The sequence below is a fragment of the Lathamus discolor genome, chromosome 3 (assembly GCF_037157495.1).
Source record: "Lathamus discolor isolate bLatDis1 chromosome 3, bLatDis1.hap1, whole genome shotgun sequence".
Classification (NCBI taxonomy): Eukaryota; Metazoa; Chordata; class Aves; order Psittaciformes; family Psittacidae; genus Lathamus; species Lathamus discolor.
The window spans coordinates 66,506,141-66,529,568 of NC_088886.1; the positions used below are offsets into that span (position 1 = coordinate 66,506,141).

At 49.9% G+C, this 23,428-nt stretch overlaps 2 long non-coding RNA genes across 2 annotated transcripts; one reads left to right on the forward strand and one right to left on the reverse strand.

The window, feature by feature from the left end:
* Positions 1-13: 13 nt before the first annotated feature.
* Positions 14-22,546, forward strand: LOC136011039 (uncharacterized). Its single transcript, XR_010611160.1, has 5 exons — positions 14-73; positions 629-737; positions 2,114-2,302; positions 2,569-2,719; positions 21,799-22,546. It is a non-coding gene; the product is annotated as an uncharacterized LOC136011039 (long non-coding RNA).
* Positions 18,834-20,887, reverse strand: LOC136011038 (uncharacterized). The gene is made up of 3 exons (XR_010611159.1): positions 20,800-20,887; positions 20,213-20,372; positions 18,834-19,819 (listed from the first exon to the last, which is right to left on the reverse strand). It is a non-coding gene; the product is annotated as an uncharacterized LOC136011038 (long non-coding RNA).
* Positions 22,547-23,428: the final 882 nt, after the last annotated feature.

Below are 23,428 nucleotides of genomic sequence, written 5' to 3' on the forward strand. Positions count from 1 at the left end.
TGTTTAAGCTGCAGGTGAACCCACAGTGGATCTTCTTTCCTAGGACTGAAGTGAGCCTCACCTGCTAACTATAGTGAGTTTAATACCAAACATGGGTTTTTTATATTAAATCTTAGTACTGTTTAACTCAGCCATATATTTCCAGTAGATACCATTTAGTTTATCCCTGCTGCTCCTCCCAGCACAGCAGAAGGGTCCCATACCCTGTTCCCCACCTGGGTTCTAATGTTGAACAGCCTTCTGGCTGTCTTCTCTTTAATAGGAAAGTAGAGACCTGGATTTTATCATTCACATTGTTGTGGATCATAAGGCAGAATCCTGCTGTTGTGATTTAACAACTGCTGGGCTTCCCCTCAGATTCTCTGGTTTTGCATTTCTTTTCAGAGCAGATCAGGCTCTCCTTTCATGCAGTTTCCAGCTACTCAGCTCTAAGAACGTGGTTGGATCTAGCTGCTCTTCACATGGTTCTGCTGGTTCTGCGGATGGGGAGCACTCGGTGGTGGACTCTGGCGAGGTCCTGGCACACAGGACAATCCCCAAGCACCAGAATCTTACTGACTTGCATTCAAAAGGAGTGTTTCTTGCTCCAAGAAGGGATGTCTTCTCATGTCATCATTTCTTCCCACAGGAAGCCTTTATGGCAAAGCTGGCATGGTTTGAGTTAAGGTACGGGCATCAGGCATGGCACTGTGTGATGTGGAAGCAACAGACATCGATGTTGCCCCAAATTCAACCAGGTTTGTTGGTTTTTTGATTTGGCTTTTTCTACCTGTGACTTCCCTCAAGACTGAGGGAAAAATAATTCCCAAATGGTAAACAACAAGAGTACTGGTAAGCATCATGGGGTCCAAGGCAGATGAGAAGCAGATGGCCCCAAATGCTGCTTTACAGAACAGCTTATCTAGGAGCCTGGGGCTTGGAGGGTACCAGCAGCAACATACCTGCCTGATGGCTCTTTGGAAGGTGACATAGAGCCAGGCCAATATAAATCTGAGGTGTAGCAGGTTGAAAGGGATCTGAAAAACATTCCTAAGCTTTCCAGTGACTGTCACTGTCACACTGTGGCTTCTGCCCTAAGAGCTACCCTCACCTCAAGCCCCCAGTGTGTCCCATTAGCAGTGAGGTGCTGAGCCCTGGTTCAGCCCAAGGTCTAGGATCCTCAGGGACATCACGAGAACCTAAATATGGAGGGAGTTAATGCAGACAGAGGTGAGATCAGGAATACATGAGGTGAGATGAAGGCAGCACTCTGCAGCCACCCAGGAATGGAGCTGCCTGCAGTAGTTCCAAGCCCAGGGATTGGGACAGTGCTTGCCAGGCAGGCAGGTGGCAGCTTGGTGGCAATTGCACAGTTGGGCAGCCTTGGAGAAGGAAGCCAGAAGGCCAATAGTTCCAGCACAGTAAGTGCATTTAAGCACTGCCATATGGCTTCTTTTGCAGAGGAAGAAGCACACAGGGAGTGAGCCATCCCACTGCTTTTCCTTTAAAATGAACTTTCCAGTTCTTCAGCAAGTACTTGGAAAGACTTGATCGCCTGTGGGGGTCACATGGATTGACAGGGTGATTTCAGAGAGCCCTGGAAAAGTAAGCCAGAGGAAACGCAGGAATTCCCCAAGGATGTTAGCTACTCTTTTGCTCTGCCCCAAATAAATCTGGGAGGAGGCTGGTGGTAAGAGGGCAGGGCATTTCTAACGGTAGAGAACCTGAGGTGGATCAGAGAAGAGGGAAGAAAACACTATCAAGAATGGCTAATAAACCCCTGCCATACCAGATGTGGGGGGACGAAGAAGTGGCTGCTGCTGGCCAAGGAGTGTTTTGATCTGTTAGAAACTATTGCAACCAGAAAGGTGATCTTTGAACAGTTTTATTTCCTGCAAGGTTCTGGATACAAGCTGGGAGGAGAGCAGGCAGATACTTTCCAGCAAGAGCAGGAGAGAAAACAGCAGGAATTTCTGCTTCATTTAGTAAATCCATTGCTTTTGTCCCTGGCATTGCCATTAGTCAGCCTGTCTTAACCCTTGCACTTCCCCTAACCTCTCTGGCATGGGGGAACCAATGCATGGGGCAGAAACCTGGCTTGCTGACAACAGTTTGCTTGGGTCCATCTCTGCAGATGGAGAAGGAAAGGCCTGAATGAAAACAAGAGCCTGGATAACAGGGGAACAGCGGCTTCCAAAGTGATCCATCCTCAGATGCCATTCCTTAGCAGAGAGGAGGATGGAGTTTGGGGAAGCTGCCCTGGAGGAAAAGCATGCTTTGCTGAAGCAGGCTCAGGATGGGAGATGCACCAGCGAAACAGCCGGTAGGTGGGAGGCGGATACGGAGCAGGGCACAAGTAACGCCTGTGTTTGCAGGCTGGCAATTCTGGGGCTGAATAATGGAATTTGCTTATTTGGAGCAAGTGACTTGGCTGGTAGAGGGAGATTTCTTCTCCCCGTAGCAAGCCCCTTCCAGAACCAAACCCCAGCATTGCGAACAGGCCACAGCACTAGCTTATTGTCTGCTTTCAGTTAAAACCTCAGCTCTGAAATCATGCAATTGCCTAAGAATCCCTGCTTTCTCTTTCAGAAAGGTCTGTGACCAACCCTGCTGCTCAAGAAGGATGTCTTAAGACCAAGAAACCCAGAAGAAGCAAGCAAACAAACAACTGTGGACAATCAAAAGCCAACCTCCAGCAAGCCACCCGTCTTCCGGGGACATTCAGTTTGCTGGAGCACAGGTGACCACCCCACAGCTGGTGGGGTGACACAGCTGCTAGAGCTTTTGAAAGCTGTTACCATCTCACTTGCTGTGAGAGTTAAAAGCTTGTCTCCAGTCCCTCTCCCCCTTCTCATGACAAAACTCCACTATTCACGGTGGATCATGAATGTTTTATGTGAGCACTGGTGCAGTCTGCCTTAGACTTGCTGGGGGACAGCCCTGCTGCTGATGGGCTGGTGAAGACCAGCATCAGCTCCTGGAGAGCTACCATCACAGCCTCTTCTCTGCTAGCATCATTAGTGGGGTTGGGAATCTCATACAACCTCCCCTCATGGAGGACTGTATTAATTACCCACCTTATACAAGCCTTGCTAATAGCTTTTTCTCCTGGCCTGGTATTGCCATGGCAGCACATCACTGCTTGATTCCTCATGGTTGGCCTGCTCTGTGGCTTGGTTTCTGGGCCATACAAATGCCCATCTCTCCAGCTTCTCATCCCCAAGACTCACTCAGGATGGGCAGCCACAGCTTCTCTGGGCACCCTGTGCCAGCACCTCAGCACCCTCACAGGCAAAAACTTCTGCCTAAGAGCTCATCTCAGTCTCCCCTGTTCTGGCAGGTTAAAGCCATTCCCCTTGTCCTGTCCCTACAGGCCCTTGTCCAAAGCCCCTCTCCAGGTTTTCTGTAGCCCCTTTAGGCGCTGGAGATGCTCTCAGCTCTCCCTTTAAGGAGCCTTCTCTTCTCCAGGCTGAACCAGCCCAGCTCTGTCATGCTTGCATGCAGTTTCCAAACACGTGTCTCCTCTGCCACTGAGTCTGCCTTTTTCCTCTGGTATCCCCATTTCAGAACACATCTGGTGTGGAGCACCCTATCCTGCAGCACAGGAACAGGGGAAGCATGGCCTCTCATCACTGGCTGTTGGCAGAAAAGCAGAGATAACAAGGGCCCAGGCTGAGAGTGACAAGAGCAATGATTAATGCATGGGCAAAGGCTGTGTGAGATCCCAGCTTCAGGCCAGGAAGAAAGACTTGTAAGAAATTACTTACTGGATACTGTGATGGATGGGGAGAAAAAGGCAAAACCAAACCAACAACATAGAGCAGGGTTCACACCAGGATTTGTGTTGCTAATTGCTTTTAAACTCTCACAGCATAATGAGCATGTACATTTGGCTCAGTTGAGAATCACTTATTCAAATACATACACACACAGGTTGAATACAAACCACTTCGCTTATGCCTATCCACACAGTTTTCCTTCTGCCTTCAGGCTCACGATGCAGATAGGGCATTGTTCAGCCCTGGCTGGATGTCCTTATTGTAGGTTAGTTCCACAGGCAATAGATGCTCTTCTCTTTAACCCTGTGCCTGGCCCCTGCTGCTGTTGCAGTTTGGTAGTGCCTTGGGCTTGCTGGGGATGCCTCCACACCCCCAACCACTTGAGCTGATTCCTCCTTGTCCTCAGCAGCCCTGGTCTCTTCATGACCATGGTTTTCTTTGGCATCTTTCCTGTCTTTGCTGGTTCCCAAATCAAGCTGAGCTGCTGGAGAGACCACTGTGGTACTGCCAAAGGACTCGGAGGCTTTCTGTGTCACTGGCCGAGTCATTAGTGGCTATAATAATTATAGGGGAGCACTTGAACTTCAGGGGAGGCCTAAGTGGATCTAAATCTGTGGGACTGGGAAGGTTTCTTCCTCTTTTAAACTGTTGTTAATGGCATTTGATTAAAGCGGTGAGGGAAGCTGCAATGAATGGTTTGGTAGCTACAACAGGAAGTATCATGATGTCTGTGTGCACACAGAAGGGAGGAGGAAGGGGTGTCAAACCCATCTGGCACACAAGGCTCAGTCCTGCCAGTGGCATTCAGCCAAGTTGAGGGCTCCTCCTCAGAGTCAAGTGTCTGTTAGGGGCAGTGGTGGGCTTGGCTGTGTCCCCCATCACATCTCTGTGAGCTCTGCTCCTAAAAGCAGTGTCAGATTCTGGAGTGACAGTCCCAGAGGGACTGCAGCGACTGTCTAAAGAACACCTAAGGAAGTTCTTCCTTGCAAGAGAAGAGACACTTCAGTGCAGTATTTCTCTGAGCTGCAACTAGGATGCAGAGCCCCATTTCTTGCCTGCACAAGGTTGGGGTGGTTCAGTATCTCTCTGTGCTCCTTATCCCACTGGAGCATGCATTTCATAGAGCTAAGTCCTCTGGTAATGTGTTTTTCCTTGCCCTTTCTGTCCTTTGCTTAGGGAGAGCTTAGCTGCCATCTCTGGCTTGCAAAGAAGACAGAATCAAACCAAACCCAGACCTTTCTTACTAAACAGCAGGCAAGGTGCAGAGACCCACCCTGAGAGTGCTCCCTTCGGCCCCTGGGCCCTGTCTGCCATTCGTCATGAAGAATCTCTGATGCAATTCCGACACGGCTCCTTTGGATGGGAACAGATGATGCCAAGCCAGAGGGTAGGCAGCACTGTCACTTGGTGTTGTAATTTGGGCATGCTCATGCCTGTGCTTTGCAGGCATGAGATTAATATCACATTAATATCACTGCTCTGCCCCAGCTGCCCTTTGCTGGTAGGAGCTGTTTGAAATCTATGTTGCCTTTCTTTATAGTACCTTCTGCAAACAGGATCCTTGCCTACTTCAGCCACAGGCCCAGCAAAACCTCCTTGAAAACTCCAACATGGGAAGACCATGGCAATGGTTTCATTTTCTGCCTTGCTGGGTAGGAGGTAGCAGAGTCTCCCCTCCCAGCCCACTTTGGGTGTCCCCAGGGTGACTTTGTTCCCCTTTCACTGGAAGGTTTCCACCTCCTGTTGTGTGTGTGCATGCTCCTCTCATTCTGCAGGTAGGATGTGGAAGCTGAGGCAGAGGTGGGTACAGGGAGCAAGTGGCTCCTCCATGTCACCATCCAGGCAGCAGCTCAGAGGAGTACCTTTCCATGATGACATCTGGACTTAAGAGGTTTCCCTTCTCTGCTGGTGGCCAGGCATCCAAACACATGCTTGAGTGGCTGTCTTGTGAGTAACTATAGTGAGCAGTGTGAGCATAACAGATCTCAGAGATGATCTTCTTCCATGGTGGAAATGTTCCACTTATTTTTATCCTCGTCTCCTGTCTGTTAGCCAGTTAGTTATCCCTCAGAGGACTTTCTCTAAATCCCTTTTGGGAAGGAAACTTGGTGGATGCTGCCTGAATGTCCTTGACCATTTAAAAGAGAACAGTGGGTTCCATTTTCGTATCTTGTGAAGAAGTAGTGAAGAAAAGAGACTCTGTGGTTGGGTTTTTTCCCTGACAAGCTGCCAGTAACAGAGCTTTTCTCTCTGGATCTTCTTTACCACAATGCATGTGTAAGCAGCTGTCTTTGCAGAGGAAGTGTGAAGAGGAGGCACTTATGCTCCAGCCTGTCCATAGAACCATAGATTCATAGGCTGGTTTGTGTTCGAAGGGGCATTAAAGCTCATCCAGCTCCAACCCCCTGCCACAGGCAGGGACACCTTTCACTAGAGCAGGTTGCTCCAAGCTCCGTCCAACATGGCCTTGAACACTGCCAGGGATGGGGCAGCCACAGCTTCTCTGGGCACCCTGAGCCAGTGCCTCAGCACCCTCACAGGGAAGAGCTTCTGCCTTAGAAGGTGCTCCAGCCCCTGCTCATCCTCGTTGCCTCCTCTGGACTTGCTGCAACAGCTCCATGTGCTTCTTATGCTGAGGACACCAGAATTGCACACAATGCTGAAAAGGGGGTCTCAGCAGAGCAGAGGGGAGGATCACCTCCCTGAGCTGCTGGTCACACTGCTGGGGGAAGCAGTCCCATATACAAATGTCCATGCATGACCACCTGGGCTTGTTCTGAAGCTCTTGTCCCATGCTGGGGCCATCGTGTTGCATTGCATCCGTCTGTTCTCCTGATCCTCAGCCTCTTGAATGAATGTTCTTGAGGAAGCATTTAAAAATGTAAATCCTTTTCGTTGCCATAGCAACCACTTTTCTGGAAATGAGGAGAAAAACGCACATCCCCGGGAGGTCAGAGCCACGCTGTGAAGTGCTGGGGGTTTGCAGTGGGTGCTGGTAGCAGGACTGGAGGTGATAAATGCTTGCCCCAGGTTCCTTGCAGGTCTCAGTGCCTCCCAAGGGGAACAGCTCGGGCTTCGTGTGCAAGTAACTCTGGTATCTGCTATCCCTCAGGCTCCTGCCGACCCAAGCTATGGTTCCACGTAAACCCAAGCTGCAACCAAAGGAGTTCTTCAGAGGAGCCAGCATGACTTCGGAGTTTCCCACCAGGCTCAGGGTGAGCGCAGGGCTGCATGTGAGAACATGGAGCATAGTACCTGCACCTTCCCTGCTATCACATTCCCTTTGACACAGGGACCAGGCCGCATGGTCCCCAGCTCTTCATTTTCAGCTGGGGACTCACACAGTGCTGGCCATGCTGTACTTGGGAGGAGACATGGCAAAGCTCTTGTTAACTGTTTCCATCATGGTGAAGGAACCTGTCCAACCTCCTCAAGCTGTAGGGGCAAGTGGGAGCACAGGAAAGTGCTGGCAGCAAACCCATTGCAATCCTCCTCTGATTCCAAACCCACAGCTGGTGGATGGGAGAGATCAGCCATGTTAATCCCAAGCACTTTGTGGATACTGGTTTCATGCAAATATATAGGGAAAGTTGGGTTATCCTTTTGAAGAAGCAATGGAAGAGTGTTCTTCCAGAGAGCACAGTCACTGACTGTGCTCCACAGCAGGCATGGTTTGGAGCTGCCAGACTGCATCATGCCTGCCCCTCCTGCAGCCTCATTCAGGGAACCAAAGATGCTGAGCCTGTAGATTCCCTTCCATACTGGAAAGGCTCAAGGAGGGAGCGTGTGTTTCAACACCTACAGAAGTCCATGAGAGATGAGGTGGCTGCTTTGTAATACAGAATCTGTGCAGTCTCTGTGTCCTGAACTCGAATGGCCTCTTTGGATCAAGCCCCAGGGAAAGCTGCCGAGGCTGGCAATGCGCTATTGGAATTGCCCTCCTGGATCTGTAGTACACTGAGGGGTACAGGAAAGCATCCTTGCCTGGGCATTGCTTTAGCACTTGAATGATCTCGGTTCATCTTCAAAACCCGTATACAAAGCAGAAGAAGTTGCTTTATCTCTGAGGCACCTCAAATAGTGACTTTGGGGGTTCTATCCCCTCCATCCTGACTCTTCTGTATCACTTCCTGAGAAGACATGGTCTTTTCTTAATGCAGGTTGGTGAAACTTCCTGTAAAGCTAAGGGTATCAAGCCTTGACTTCTAATTGATTTGGCTTCTGACTCTCTTGTGACTTCACCAGCCATTTAATGCACCTAGATTTGCCTAGGGCAACTCCTTCCCTGTCTCCAGAAATTATTTCCAGTGTTGTCTGACACCAAGGCACAGATAGGAAGAGCTTGGAAGCAAACCAGTTTATTGCACCTTCACAGAGTACTGAGTGTAACTGAGTCACAGCAGTAGGATGTGTGTGTGCTGTTAGTCTGTGGGATGTGTGAGGCAGAAAGTGCTCTTGGTCCTTCATCTGCATTGCCTCACATGGAGCTCAGCAGTCGTGTATGTCACAGAGAGCTCATGCACAGTGGTGTATGCATTTTTAAAGGGTCATCATCTCACTTTTGCCTCCAGTATGCTGAGTTAGCATCACTCTGGCTAGCAGCTCCTGCTGAGAGCTGTGAGTGATCAGGGAGGAGCAGTAATGCCTGAGGAAGCACCCAGCAGTGACCCTTTTGACATACACAGATGCTGTTGAGGTGACAGTAGTGTGACAGCATCCATTTCCTTCTGGGAATTTCGCTCTTGGCAAGAACACAGAGGGTCTGGCATTTGCTTGCTCTGGTGTGAAACTTCCAGTCCTGCAATGCCCAGTCATGCTTCTGTCCCTCCCCCCTTTCCAAGGGATGTCTGCAGTAGCCCTGTGCACTCACATGGTTGGGGGCACAGCTCTGTGCTGTCAGTGGGAGGATGCTGTGAATTCTGAAGAGCTCAGCCATGTTCTGCATTATGCATTACTCTTACATACCTGTGGTTAAATACTTCTCTATTAAATGCCACTATATTAGTCTTGGAGGGTTTGGGGTGAGGAATTCTGGCTCTGTGGAAGTCAGTGGTGTTGACTTCCAAGCAGTCAAGATCCTGCTTCTTTGCTCCCTGAAACGCGTCCTTGCAAGACAGGGCTGGTTTTCCTGGAAGCAGTTTTTCTGAGCAAACAGTTATTGCTCATCACTGCCCTCAGTAGCCTGAGCCAGATTTGCTTTGATTTTTAGCTGAGCTTTAGACCTGTTCTAATTTGGACTAGGTGACATTGGCTCTGCCAGAGACGTTCCTTACACAAGCATGCATCACCAGGCATCTGTGCCAAGGAATGGGATCCATTAATTTCTTTTCCATTTATAGACCCGGCTTTTAAAAGCAAAGAGCTCATTAATGTAGAATTTTCTTCCCCAGATCTAGTCCTACAATGGGATGCTAAACAGTGGGCTTGTGGAAATACAACACTGAGTGTGGGTATAGTTCTGCCCCCTGTATCTTATGGCTACAGTTTTGCTCCTCATTTGCACCCTTTGAAAAGGTAGGACATGGGGACACTGTGCCACAAGACTGGAGAACATGGGCTGTGTATGAAGCAGGCATAGGCTGGAAATTCGGCAGTCTCTTTTCATCCTAGTGAGGACATTAGTGATACCATGAAAGTGCTGTACCTGTGTACAGCTATTCCCACCCAGGAAAACTACAGTCCTAGTGTAAAGAAATGCAAAAAGCAGACTGTAGGCTGGCAAGAAAGAGAAGATTGCATCCTGATGGTTTCACTTTACCAGTGTGACATTTATGCCTGCGTGCATGCACTTGTCTGCATGCACCTCTATCTCCTCTAACCATCTTAGCTGGCTCCATTTCCAGCCTCTCTAAACCTATAAGCTCTCTCTTAGCTGCCTTCCCAGCTTGCCACACAGGAGCATCATTAAGGTTATCTAGGCACGGAAATGATCCTACTTGACTTGTGGAGGCTGTGGTACTGCAGTAATTAGCCCATCTAAGTTAATGTGAATGCTCCCAGTGCCAGAAGTAAGCACCTTTGAGGTCTAGTGCCCCACCATCACTGCACTGGTTGTATTGCTCTCTGTAGGAGGTTTAGGCTTGGGGCTGCTCAGCAGCAGTAGTCTTTGCCTTTGGGAGAGTGGATAGGAACAGGGTAAGAAGTGCACTCTCAGCAGGCTGCCTGCTTGGGAACGGTGTACTTACAACTTCACAGGTCCCTCTGCCCTGTGGGGTTTCCTGAACCCAGCCAGGACATGCCCTGGCATAGGGCTCACTCTTGATGCCAAGCTCTGACTGGAGATGACTTTCTGTAGCAAAGCAATGAGCTCTTTGGACCTAGCAGAACAAAGAGAACACATCATGGCTTTCCAGGGAGGCTGATCTGCCCTAGAACAGGACATCCAAACTGGCATTACTCTTTGGCACATCTTTGGAGCTCATTGTGTTTAGTGCCCGTGCCTCACTGCAGCAACCAAGGTTAATACTAGCAAGGAAAGGCATCCTTGATGTGTTTCTGAAATCCCTGTGGGCAGACACTAGCTAATGAATCTGTAAAGAAAGGTTTTTCTTGGTAAACTAACTCACTGAGAGCCCACAAAGTGGAATTGTAGCTCCTGTTGCTTCTGAGCAGTTGGAGGGAGGACCTATTCTTTGCAGCATGCAGGTACCAGATATTGTGTTCAGGTGGTCACATAAATCGATTTGTTCCACAAGGGCTGTTAACATAAAATATGTGTTTACAGCACATGTTGGCAAATATTAGGCTTGACAGAAAGGAATTCATACCTGTTATGTAGTGTTTATGTGCCTGTTCTTCAGAGTCATGGAGCCTCCTTGACTTAAAACTTAATTGAGGTTTCAGGAACACACCAAAGCTGAGTTTTCTGTGCCACATTGACGCTGCTTCTTTCCCATTTCCCCATCAAAGGGGAAGTGCCACAGCAGTGATGGACGCAAAGAAGCAGGCTTGTGACTGTGACATGCTTCTTGTGAGTCAACAGCAATCCTCTCTGGTTTCAAAGTGGACAAGGGAATGAGCACCTGCTGCCTAAACAGCTGCTGGGAAAGCATGAAAGGAAGGCAGATCTAACTGAATGGGCAAGCTGAAGCTGACTGTGCTCCCAAGGAGGTTTTCAGGGACATTTTAGACCTGGGCAGGGGGACCTGCAAACTAGATAGCATGTGTGGGAGAGCAGGGATTAGGATGGGAAGTCTCAATCCCATGCAACCATATGCTGGGCTGCATCAAAAGAAGAGTGACCAGCAGGTGGTGATCCTGCCCCTTTACTCTGCTCTTGCAGCACCGTGCAGTTCTGGTGTCCATAAGAAGGACATGGAGCTGTTGGAGCAAGTCCAGAGGAGGCCATGAGGATGAGCAGGGGCTGGAGCACCTCCTGTGTGGAGACAGGCTGAGAACACTGGGGCTGTTCAGCCTGGAGAAGAGAAGCTGTGCGGAGACCTCAGGGCAGCTTCCAGTGTCTGAAGGGGGCTACAAGGATGCTGGAGAGGGACTCTTCATCAGGGACTTTAGTGACAGGACAAGGGGTGATGGGTTCAAACTGAAACAGGGGAACTTCAGGCTGGATATAAGGAAGAAGCTCTTCCCTGTGAGGGTGCTGAGGTGCTGGCACAGGGTGCCCAGGGAAGCTGTGGCTGCCCCATAGAAGATGTTCATCCTGCAACCCTTGCTGAGTTGCAAAGCAGGAAAAGGCTGTGGCAAGCACTTAGAACTGTCTGTTGCATTCACCCTTGGGATTGCTGTCTCCAGGTTTTGGCTTCCAGTGTAGCTTGGATGTTCTGAGCAGACCTTATGTCTCTGCTTTGAGTTTATCCAGCTGTTATCAACATATGTGCTTCCTTGGTGACTCATGGCCTGTTCCCTAACCACATCCCCTTCTCTCTTGTTGCCCCCACCCACCACAACTGAGTCACTTGGCCTCCTGTCACAAGCCTCTGCCTTCAGTCATGCATGTAGACACTTCTAGCTTAGTCTGACATAAGCTCCTCCTGACTTCCTTCTCCAAAGCAAGCTTTCGGGTCAGAGCTTGCTGGCTATTAACAGGCTGGCCCTGACCTGCCCACATTGAGTGCACCCTGCCTACACCAGATTTACCCAGACTTTTTCTCCCTGTGCGTGCAAAGGGAATGCTTTAATGCTGTTATCCTCTCTACCGCTCACCACTTCCCCAGAGGGACCAGTTCAGCCCAGTGGTAAGTGCAGGTTACTCAACACTCATGGCCAGCACTCCCCAGTCTTGTAGACTGGTAGTGGCGGTTGCTGAGAAAATCCAGTGCTCAAAAGCCTTTCCCATCTTCTGACCCTCCAGTAGTCTGCAGGAAGTGACTATGGTTTCATATATGTAGATATGTATATATGGTAGCTGTTACAAGCTTCTCTTCCCAAGTGTCATGTGAAATGGAGCCACTGCCATCTTGATCTGAAGGGTTTGGGTCTGCGGCAGACACATCAGCCCAAGCTGGTGTCAAAGCAGGGTGTATATTGCGAGCTGTTTTCCTTAATGCTTCCTGTCTTTGGGCAGTGGCTCCATCAATTCTGCTGAGCTTTTGACGGATGTTTCCTTGGTCAATGGACAAATATACAGGGATTTATTTACCATCTTCCCTTTATTCCAGTGTTCAGTCACTTCTAACTTAAAGTAACTTGCCCAGGACTGTAATGGTTATGAAGTGCCCAGATTCTTCCTGCACACGGACAGGGAGAATCTGGGCACTTTCCCACGCTCCCTGGCTTCTTTCCCAGTGTCAGCGTTGTCAATTCAAGAGCATTTTCAGCTGCTGAAGTGGGGCATTGAAGCATGAGGGGAACACTGAACATCAAGGTGCCTATTTCCTTGTGCCTGCTGATCAGAGAACTGCTGCTGGGCACCTTAAATGAGGGCTATCTCTGTCCCTCTCTACCCTATCAGATGAGATGTTGATGTAACATTTCATCTTCCCAGAGTCTCTGTGAAGCAATGGGGTGTAACTTCCCAGGGTGGGATGGCCATGCTCCAGATAAAACCATGAACTTGCCTGTATGGTGATGTTGTACTGGTGTAAAAGACTGTAGATTTTCACATGGGTGTCACTGCAGTGACTGCCCTTGATTTGAGGTTAGATGTACTGGGAAAAAACCAAACCCCAGACCCTTTCCTTGGAGGAGGAACATGTTATGGGTGCAATTCTGGGTGGGGAAAGCTGGATCAAACCCCTTGCCATCTGCTTTAGTCATCCTGAATGAGCAGATGCAGTCCCTGCCTATCCTGAGGTCAGACACAGTGGAGGAGGAAGATGGATATCTGGTTAGCCATGCTGCTGTGAACTAAAATGTAATAATATCCCCACTCCCAAAATCTTTCAGACAAGCTTGGAAACCATTGGATGTTTCTTGTAAAAGCAGGATTGTTGGTTTTCCAGTCATGAGGATGAGGTGGGCTTCCTACTGCCCTTGTCTCCTCCTTCGGGAAGGGTATAAAGCTTCCCACAGGAATGCTGTGGCAGGTCAGAGACCTGGACCCCAGTTGCCCATGCATCCTTTTCAGTGGCCAATCTTATCCCTGTGTGCTGGGAGCACTGGACCTCTTGATATTCCCTTGCCAGGGTAGCAGGATGGACTCACTGCACCTACATTGATTGCAACCAGTAGTCTCTTCCCCATGTTTGGGGGCATTGTTGGGCAACTGACATCTCCTGAGGGCATTTTTATGAGGTATGTCCTGAATAAGCACCCGCAGCAGCGTACAGGCAGCAACACTGGCCAGGACACTTAGTGAGATGCCAGAACTGCTTTCTCCCCCTTCTCCCTTGGGCTTAGGAGCTCTTGCTGAGGCTTTGAGGAGCAGAATGGGATGCCCCAGCCCTACCTTTCTCTCAGCATCAGGACTTTGCAGGAGCAACTGCTCACCAGCTTGCTGTATCCCAGACTCCCCCCTCCAACACTCCTGTACAAAGCTCCCTTTCACCTTGGAGCATCCGGAAAACATAATAGGGAGCAATTACTGGGGTGGATGCAAGCTTGGGCCTGGGAGATATGTGGTGAGGAGCCAATTGCTGTTAATGAGATGTTGCTGTTGGCTAGTCTGGGCTTCTGCTGCTGTGCAGGGATTGGTTTGCACCCGGGCAGTTTTGGTGCTGCAGGGAGCCATAGCCCAGGCATGCCTGAAGTTCAGAAAGGCTCAGACCAAATCTTCATGCTGAACTGATCCCACTCACATTTCAGGCCAGGCTTACCCTGCATGTGTTCCCTGAGACAGAGATGAGGCATCAATCAGCCCAAGCTGCCCTCCTTTTTGGAGGGATGGGCTGATGCATCCCTGCCCTTACAGGCTGGTCCCTCATTCACAGCTCTTTCGGCTCCATCATTTCATCACAGAAGGAATCTCTCAGCTTTCTCACCCTGTCTCCATAGAGGTGCATCTTCATAGGGCATCTTCAAGGCCCTCTTCTGGACTTGCTCAAGCAGGTCCAGCTCTCTGATCTGCTGTTCACGCTCTAGGGGTGCAGCCCAGCACATGGGGGTTCTGGGCTCAAGCGCACACTGAAGCTGGGTCATGGGGAGCTTCTCCTCACCCAAGTCCTTCTCCTCAGGGCTGTTGCATCCCGTCACCCACAGCTTGTCATTGTGCTTGGACATGCCCCGGGCCACAAATTGCAGCTGAGCACTAAGGACAGTTGGGAGAGGGTCTTATTGTGCTCTCAAGTGTTGCCCACCCCAGCTTGTCCTGCAGTGTATATGTGAGTGCATGTGGGGGCTACTCCACTTCATCAGGGGAGACATGACCACCACAGCACTCTTTTGCAGGAGATCATTGTCTTGTCTTGGTCAAGATCTTTGCTTGGTTGTAAAATGGAAGGAGGACAGGAACTCTGCCCACATGGAAAGAGACCTGGAGCTTAGGTCTCTGCTCTGCCTTTGTGTGACACAGCAAGAGTGTCCAGGCTGCCAGGCACCAGCACTGCAGCCTGCTCAGAAAATGGTCCTTTCCTTAGGCAGCTCTACACAGTCTAATTAAATTACAGGCTTAGAGCCATCTCATTCCTCACTCATCTGGTGCCAAGTGCTTGTTCCAAAGGAGTGCCCTCCATTAAAGACAAACTGCCCGTGCAGCGCTCTGCATCAGCTCATCAAGAGAGTTGAGCCTGCCACAGAGTCACTCCTTGATTGCACTGCATTGCAGATAGGCTGCTGGAGTGCTGGGGTTTGTATGTGGCCTCTGTCTTTCTCTGGTCCTCATCTGTGGGCCTTTCAGAAAGTTTTCGGGATGGATAATCCTCCTCTTGCTCCTCTTAGCTTTGTGTGCTTCTGCTGAGGGCCTGAGCATGTTGCGGAGCCATAGAATCCCAGCCTGATTTGTGTCGGAAAGGACCTCAAAGCTCATCCAGTCCCAACCCCTGCCACAGGCAGGGACACCTTCCACTAGAGCAGGTTGCTTCAAGCCCCTGTGTCCAACCTGGCCTTGAACACTGCCAGGGATGGGGCAGCCACAGCTTCTCTGGGCACCCTGTGCCAGCGCCTTGGCACCCTCACAGGGAAGAGCTTCTGCCTAAGAGCTCATCTCAGTCTCCCCTGTTCTGGCAGGTTAAAGCCATTCCCCTTGTCCTGTCCCTACAGGCCCTTGTCCAAAGCCCCTCTCCAGGTTTCCTGTAGCCCCTTTAGGCACTGGAGCTGCTCTAAAGGCTCCTGTTAAGGAGTCTCCTCTTCTGTGGGCTGAACCAGCCCAGCTCTCTCAGAGCTGCTTTAGCCCTCGCAGCAGCTTTTTGGTGTTTCTTTGGACTTACTTGAGCAGGGTCAGTTGGTGCAGAGCAGAAAATTCACAGTATGTTCCTACCCAGGGGTCTGAAGAGGACTGAGACCTCACTGTGCAAGATGTTCTACAAATACCATAAGGTCTGCAACAGATACAAAAAGAGGAGGAGAGTGCATAGGGATCTGACTGTCTGGTGAAGCTGGGAACATGACTTTATAACCAGCCAACCTTACAAAACTAGAGCACAGCAGCCAGCAAAAGAGGAAGCTGTGAGATGCAAAATGCAATTCCCTTGGATTTGGTTTTGTTGTATGTAGTTCCTGTTGACAGATATAAATTTCCCATCCCAGGGCATACCCAGGCTTGTGCCTGGGGATTAGAGATTTGGGTGGTTTCTCAGTTTGCCTTCTGGCACAGGTTTTAGTTCTATTGCTTCTCAGAGAAGCTGCCAAGGAGACCTGGCACTCAAGGAAAGGCTCCTCTCCCTCCACCATGCTCCTTGCACTGTGAGGTGTCACCATGCTTTGGGGAGCTGGGTAACCTGCACCTTGGTGAAGCAAGATCCCTTTGGCATGGCCCATGTGCAGAAAAGCATGGATTCTCCTCCAGAGTGATGCCTGTGCTCTCCTGCTTTCTAAGCATCCTCACAGCAGTAAGTTAAAGCCTGCTCCTTTCACCAGGAGAAGTGTAGGTGATCGCATCATGAAAGCACCTCCTGTGCTGCAAAGCATGGTTGTGGTGAGGACTAATCCAACGTGGCCGTTTGGCTATGTCATTGGAGTAGCTAAGATTCAAGTTTCCCTTGCTCATTGTTCAGTGTGGAAGCCCACAAATGATCTTGGTACTGCTGCTGCCACACAGTCCATGGCATGAGTTTAACCTCGGCTGTCTCTCCCATTCAATCACTGAGCTGCATAATCTTGGAGAAGTCAGGTTTTTCCCATCTTTTGCCTTCTTGGCTGAAGGCATAGCATGTCTTAGCTTTAATATCCTGCCTTCTCTCCTGGATAAGCTCTCAATCTCTCCTGCTTCTATGGAGTGAAATAAAGCTGAGAAAATCCTGCCTGGAAAGAAGCAACTTCCCACAAACCAAGTTCATCCTTCAAGACAGTCAGTCAGCAGCTGGGCACAGCCATGGCTGGACCAACCTTGAACAGGGGTTTGGACTCACGGCATCCAGAGGTCCTTTCAAACTCAGCTCTTCTGGTTCTGTGACCTGTGTCTCCTGCAGTGCCACATTGCTCCCCCTTCTCGCCTTTCCCCTGCTCTGCTGCTCCTCACCAATGACCCAATTAATAAAATCATAGAAGAAGTGAACCCACTCATTCCAGTGTGGGAAAGGGCACCCCCTAACACTGCCAAGATCCCAATTCGCATGCAAAGAGCAGGAGGGAGCTTAGAGCTTCAGAGCTGGGACCAAATACTTACAATGTGCATGGTATGTCCCAGGCAATTAAAGTAGCTGAGCCTAAAGCAGAATGGTGAGAGAAGCTGTTTGCTTTTCAAACTGGACCAGCAAGTGCGTATTGAATTACCTGTATGCCAGATGCAATTTAGCCGTAAATCTCAGTAACAGTGCTCTGCAGTAATGCAGATGTGAAAGGGAGAGAAACCAAAGGAAACAAATGAGGAGGGGACAGTTGTGGAATTATAAAGAAAGGAGGCAAATCCTGGCTGATTGCTTGGTTTGAAGCCAAAGGTTTTTATAGGAAGGGCTTTAGCTCTGTGAGGAAATCAGCTGGAACAGGTCTGGCAGGATAGCTCTCCAAGTGAGAGCTCTTCTTGCAGAATACCAATGATTTGCATCCAAAAGAAAGGGGCTAGAAGCAGCTATTTCAGGAGCTCTCCCTGCACTAGGGCAGGAATTTGGATGCTAGAGGAAGCAGAATACAAAACACCACCTGCCTTGGAGAAGAGGATCCAAGAGGTTGGAGGGCACATCTTCATGCTGGCTTGCCTTTGTGTCAGAATAGCTGGGGGTTGCTATTCATTTCTTGCTTTCCTTGCCTTTTTTTCCCTGTCTCTGATACAGGGACAGATTGGTGTCTCCATATCCCAAACCCAGTCGGCTTTCTGGACCCTTGGACTTGAGGGAGGCTCTGAGAAAGGCTGGGAGCAATGGGAAACACCACTGTTAGCAGAGGAATGCCTGTTTTGCAAGCTGTCTTTGCTTGCTCTGGGCTTCTCCAAGCCACATGGCCTTGTGCCGATGCTGCTTTACACTGCTACTGCTAGTGGCCAGAAGCAATTAACAGCAAATGGAGTGAGAACAAAAGCATGAATTCCAGCCTCGCAGGAGGACGCCCCCAGCCCTTCCCTTCCCCTCCCCAGCCTGAAGGACTTGGTGCTGGATTTACCTGGGGCACTAGGACCAGCACTGAGAGATGCCACACTGTGGGTTGTACAGCATCAGTATCTCCTCCTGCAGCAGGCTAGGGGGTACCAGCATTACAGGGCATGCCCTGGGTTTGCCAGCAGGTCCAGCCTTTGTTTTTAACTCTAGCTAGAGATTCCCCTGATTCATTAGAGCAGGAGCAGTGCTGGATGGTTTCTCTGAGGTGGCACCGTGCCAGGAGCAGCAGGTCCTGGCAAGGGTTGGGACAGTGCCACTCACCCAGCAAGGAGCCTCCCTTCAGGCTGGCTCTGTGGCACCTTCCAACCACGCTTCCTCAGTGTTAGATGCCGTATGTGCCTCTTCTGGGTGCAGGCTGGTGATGTGAGGAATCCAGCCTTGGGCATACTGCTCCTGGAGAAGCGTGGGAGAAGGTTTCGCAATGCCCCGAGGCACCTTTCCAGCTCCCCACAGTTGCCTTGCCAGTGAGAACACTGGGGCTGTTCAGCCTGGAGAAGAGAAGCTTTGTGGAGACCTCGGGACAGCTTCCAGTGTCTGAAGGGGGCTGCAAGGATGCAGAGAGGGACTCTTCATCAGGGACTGACAGGACAAGGGGTGATGGGTTCAAACTGAAACAGGGGAAGGTCAGGTTGGAGATGAGGCAGAAGCTCTTCCCTGTGAGGGTGCTGAGGGGCTGGCACAGGGTGCCCAGAGAAGCTGTGGCTGCCCCATCCCTGGCCGTGTTCAAGGCCAGGTTGGACACAGGGCCTTGGAGGAACCTGCTCTAGTGGAAGGTGTCCCTGCCCGTGGCAGGGGGTTGGAACCTGATGAACTTAAGGTCCCTTCCAGCACAAACCATTATGTGATTCTCTGCTCATCCCCAGGCTCCAGCCCTGCTGTTGTACCAGAAGCACCAGCATGGTCAGGGACCATGTGTGCTTTGTTGCATGGAAAGGTCAGCAAATGCAAACCACAGCTCTTCTCCCCTCATCTAAACGGGAAAGAGAGGCCACAGAACACTGCTGCAGAGTTCCTGCTTTACAGGAATGCTGTCAGGACACATCCATTCATGCCAGCAGAGAACTTGGACACAGCAGCCAGGAGTGCTTTCAGCAAACCAAGGTGATGCCTGGATTCACACTGGCTATCTGTTTCCTGCAGGACAGGGTATCGGTCCCAGGCGCTGGAGAACAGCACCATATCAAGCCCTTTGGTTCTGGTTATCAGCTGATTACAAGGGCTGCTGGCAAGAGGGAAAGCTGTGATGTGAACTCTGCTCTGCTCTTTGTTTCTGGGTCACAGATGAGGCCATACAGAGTTGATTTTCAGAGTATGGCTTAGAAGTGGCTGAAACCTGATGATGGGAGAGCCAGAGATCACGGCAGTCACTGCTCCTGCTCTGAAAGAACTGGGGGAAGGGGGAGCAGCAGAGGAGACAAACCAGTCTGTTTTGCTCTTGATCCTTCTTCCCACTGTAATACCAGCCTTTTGCTCTGAATAGTGAGTGCTAGAAAAGGTTTCAGTGTGCTCTTCCTCTCCAAACCTTGCCCCTTCACCATTGCATGCTGCCCACCATGGAGCAAAGCTGAAGTAAAGCCTTCCACATGTCCTCACATCAACTGGTGTGGCCACCCTCAGCTCTTGCTTTGGTAGCCCATGGGTGCAAACATGCTGGGCCATCAGCCAGGCTGCATCCTGGCTAACAAAACCCCTTTGGGACTGGCAGCATCCAATATTTGGTTCCTGCCATGTGATTCTGACAAGCTTGGAAAATCACAGCAGTACCCATAGACATTGCTCCACCTTGCCCAGTTACCAGCTGCATTGCTCCATGGTGAGGAGCTGTGGGACCCACTGCCTGGGGATGTGCACATGCAGGGACACTCCTCTATCCATCACACTTCTGACAACACAGACCAGGCTCCTCCTCTATTACTTGTTTCTTCTTTGGGTAGGATTCTTTCCAACCTTGAGGGCTCAGAAGTTGACAGTGTTGAAAGCCTGAGTAAAAAGCAAGTTAGGAAAGCATCTTTATAAGTGCTTTGTTGACCCATTTGCCCTGTTCTTGTCAAGCCTGAGGGAGCTGATACATAACTGAAACCAATTGCAATTGGTTTTAGGTTCCTTGAGGGCTGCTCTAGGCAGGCATCTTCAGGAAAGCCAATCTGAATTGACTTCCAAATGAGAGTAATTAAACCAAATGAAGTCTTTGCAGGGAAGAGATGGAGGATGCACTCAGCTCAGGCTAACAGTTCCAGGGCAATGTGGGGATGAGACGATTTGTCACCCAAAACTTCTCCCTCCTTTCCTTCTGCCACGAGGCAGCAGCATGTGTCTGGGATATCCCTTATCACCATGACACGATTTCAGTGGATGCTTCAGTTTGACTCCTACCTGTGCCTGCCTGGTCTCCATCCATCCCCTGTATGTGACAGAAGAGCTTTCAACACGCTCTGCTTGCAGGGGAAGTCAGAGGAGCAGGAGGAGTAGCCTGCAGCATGGTTGCATTGGCTTCAAAGCCTCTGGCTTTGCTGGAGGACTTTCAGGAGTGGTTCTGCAGGATGGAAAGTGGATACAGGCTGGAGCAAAGCATTCTTCTTTCTCCTTCAGCTCTCTATTTTTAACCAGGTTCTGAAGCCCTCTCCTGAGTACTTGGATTGCTGTTTTCTTGGGTTTGCTTTGTGGTACTTTTACTGCTGCTATTTTAGGGGGGGAATGTGATAAAAGGGAAGAGGAGAGGAAGGAAAGGTTTCTTTTTCTGTTCTTTTTTTTTTTTTTTTCTCCTTCAAGCCAGAAATGAGAAAATGGAAACTAGAAAAAGAACAGGAAAATGCCCCCATTCTTTCAAAATAGCTCCAGAATTGCAGATTCCCACTTTCAATGCCAGGTTCTGTGCCTTAGTGAGAAGCAAAAGGTGAAGTGTCTATCTCCTGTAGGAATCCAGCGGCATTGTTCCTTTCCACACTGCCTTGGGCACTTACCTAGAGACACAGGAGGACTTCCCTTTGACTTTGGCAGCTCTGAAAGACCCGTTGTTGCTTAACAGCCATCCTTTATGCTGACACACACGGTCTGTGTGCATCTGTCAACAGGGGAGGGAGACGTTATTGAAATGGGTAATAAAGGAGACGAAAACAATCTGTGCTGGTCTCTGGGTAATAACCAGCTGATATTAAGCTTGGCTGATAACAGTTAATAATGAATGGGCATTAATTAAAGCTAAATTACAAGGGAAGGTGCAGGCCTGGCTCTCAATCCAATTAGAGCCCTGTAATTCATAACAGAGAGAATCTGTCCAGCCTGTGAATAAATGATCAAAGTCAACAGCAGGGCTGTGGAATAGTTTAAATGATGCCTTGATAGGGAAGAGGCCAGAGGAGGATTAACAAGTAACTGTGGCCTGGAAGTACATTGGGTTTACCAAGCAGAGATATACATGGTAGTGCATGTATGAGGGCCCAGATTCAGCTCTGATGTGGCTCCAGAAGGTTTTGGGATCAGTCCAAAGGAAGGGTATGGACATGATGGGAGGCAGATATCCGTTGTAGGCCCCTCACAGTGACAACACAAAGCCCTAGGGAAGCTGGTCAGGTCCCTGGATGGTGGGTTAGACAACTGTTGGCGATATACTATTAAAAGACAACAAGGAGCAAGCAAGGTGCTGATGGCTGTGGTCAAACACCTCCACTGTGTCTCAGAAATAGTCATGCCCGCACTGACATTGACTTTGCATTTAAACAGGGCTGTCCCTGGAGGTGATTTCCACCTAGACTTGTCCTTCAGCTCCTAAGCTGTGAGCAGCTCCAGTCCAGCACAGAGCCAGGAGGAGCAGCCAAACCAGCAAGTTTTGAGAGCCTGGGAATTGGATGCCAGAGAGGGAAGGTAGTGACAGGACAAGGGGTGATGGATTCAAACTGAAACAGGGGAATTTCAGGGGTTCTATAATTCTAATGATGATTGTAAATATGTGTCTTTCCCAGGGCTGAAGGGCAGCACCGCAGCCACCTGCTCTCCCCAGCCATGCTTGGGGCCAAGCTGGCTCGCAGCACCTCTCACAGTGCAGACACCCCAGGGAGTTGTGCAGCCCAGCGTCGTGAAGGATGCTTCGTTGTGAAGCAGAGGGAGATGACAGCTTCTTGCTTCACTGCCACGAGCAAAGCTGTGGCTGGTACAAGTTCAGACCTGACTGTGATGTGCCCTGTGTGCGAGGAGGGAGTGTCAGGGGAGACATTGATGGCCTCAAAGTTGACAAGACCATTGACAAGGGAACAGTGGCTCACTGGGAACTGCGGACTTGAGCCAAAAAGAAGCTGCAGGTGGAGCACAAAGTGCCACCATCTCTGACAGCAGCAGCAGCACCGACGATGACTGAGGGTCATCGACCACTGAATGCTGGATGTATCCAACTGAACCAACAGCCTCAGGGTGTTTGCAGACTTGGGGACAAAAGACTCAGTTTTAAATCTTGTGGTTTAAAGAAGCTTTCTAATAAGACATCTGCCAAAGGCCCCAGAACCAGCAACTCTGGGGAAGAATACACCATTTTGAAAGCTTGGGGTGTTTAAGGCACAATCAGATGTGTCCCACAAATGCTACATAGATCAATGATACTCTGAAAACGCTCTTCTGGTCCAAAGCAACTCCCATGTTTTCGCCCTTTTTCTCCTATGTCTTGTCTACAGAGCAGGTGATCCAGATGTGCTTTCCAGACGAAAGGGAATGTTCTTACTCAGGAATAAATGTAAGGGTATTTTTTGGTTTAATGTAATGAAAAGAATGTATTTTGGCTCAATACAGCATTGCGCTACATGTGTCCACAGAGGCAATTCTGAAGGATGCTCTAGTTTAGACTTGCACCCTGTGTAATTACCCACCAGGTGTAGGCTGATCCTTGTGGCACCCGTGTACAGTGTAAGCAGGAGGTTGGCTTGCTGGGACCAGATGAGTGCCAGCTTGCACCAACTCCAGTGGTGGGAGCCAGGGTAAAGCAGCTGGCAAAAGAGAAGCCGTCTCCTTTGCACAGCATGGTCACAGCAGCCATTCCCTGACTGGGAGCAGTGTTCCTGAGGCAGTGCCTGCGTGTGCCTGCCTGTAGTTGTGTACAAAGGACACCCAGCACATACCGCGCTGGTGGGCAAGGCTGAGTTTGCTGCAGCACAGCCACACTGCCTTCAAGAAGCAGCAAGAGGGAACCTGACTCCCTGGTGCAGTCATGAGGAATGAGCCAAGCCCAGAAATATCTTTATTATCCTTTTCCAAACAAATCCCTGTTTGCAGAGGCTTGATCTTCCCGTGTTTCCAGGTGCCAGAGCTGGGCGTGCTGACAGAAAGAGCAGCTCAGGGGGGAATGCTCAGATGAGGCTGAGTTGTTCTGGAAAGAAACCAAAAGCTTTTAGTCCTCAGTAGCTCCCCCAAAATGCTCCCAGTGGACTGAAACCTTCAGCACCCAGGCTTGGTGTGAACGTGGATGTGATGCTGAAGGCACTGCTTAAAGAGCATGCCTCTGATTTCCTTCTAACTGAAGTATCAGGATTGAAAGACTTCAGCATGATTATGGACTCCTGTTGTGTAGGAAATTGCCTTCTATCCATTTGAATGTACCTGATATGA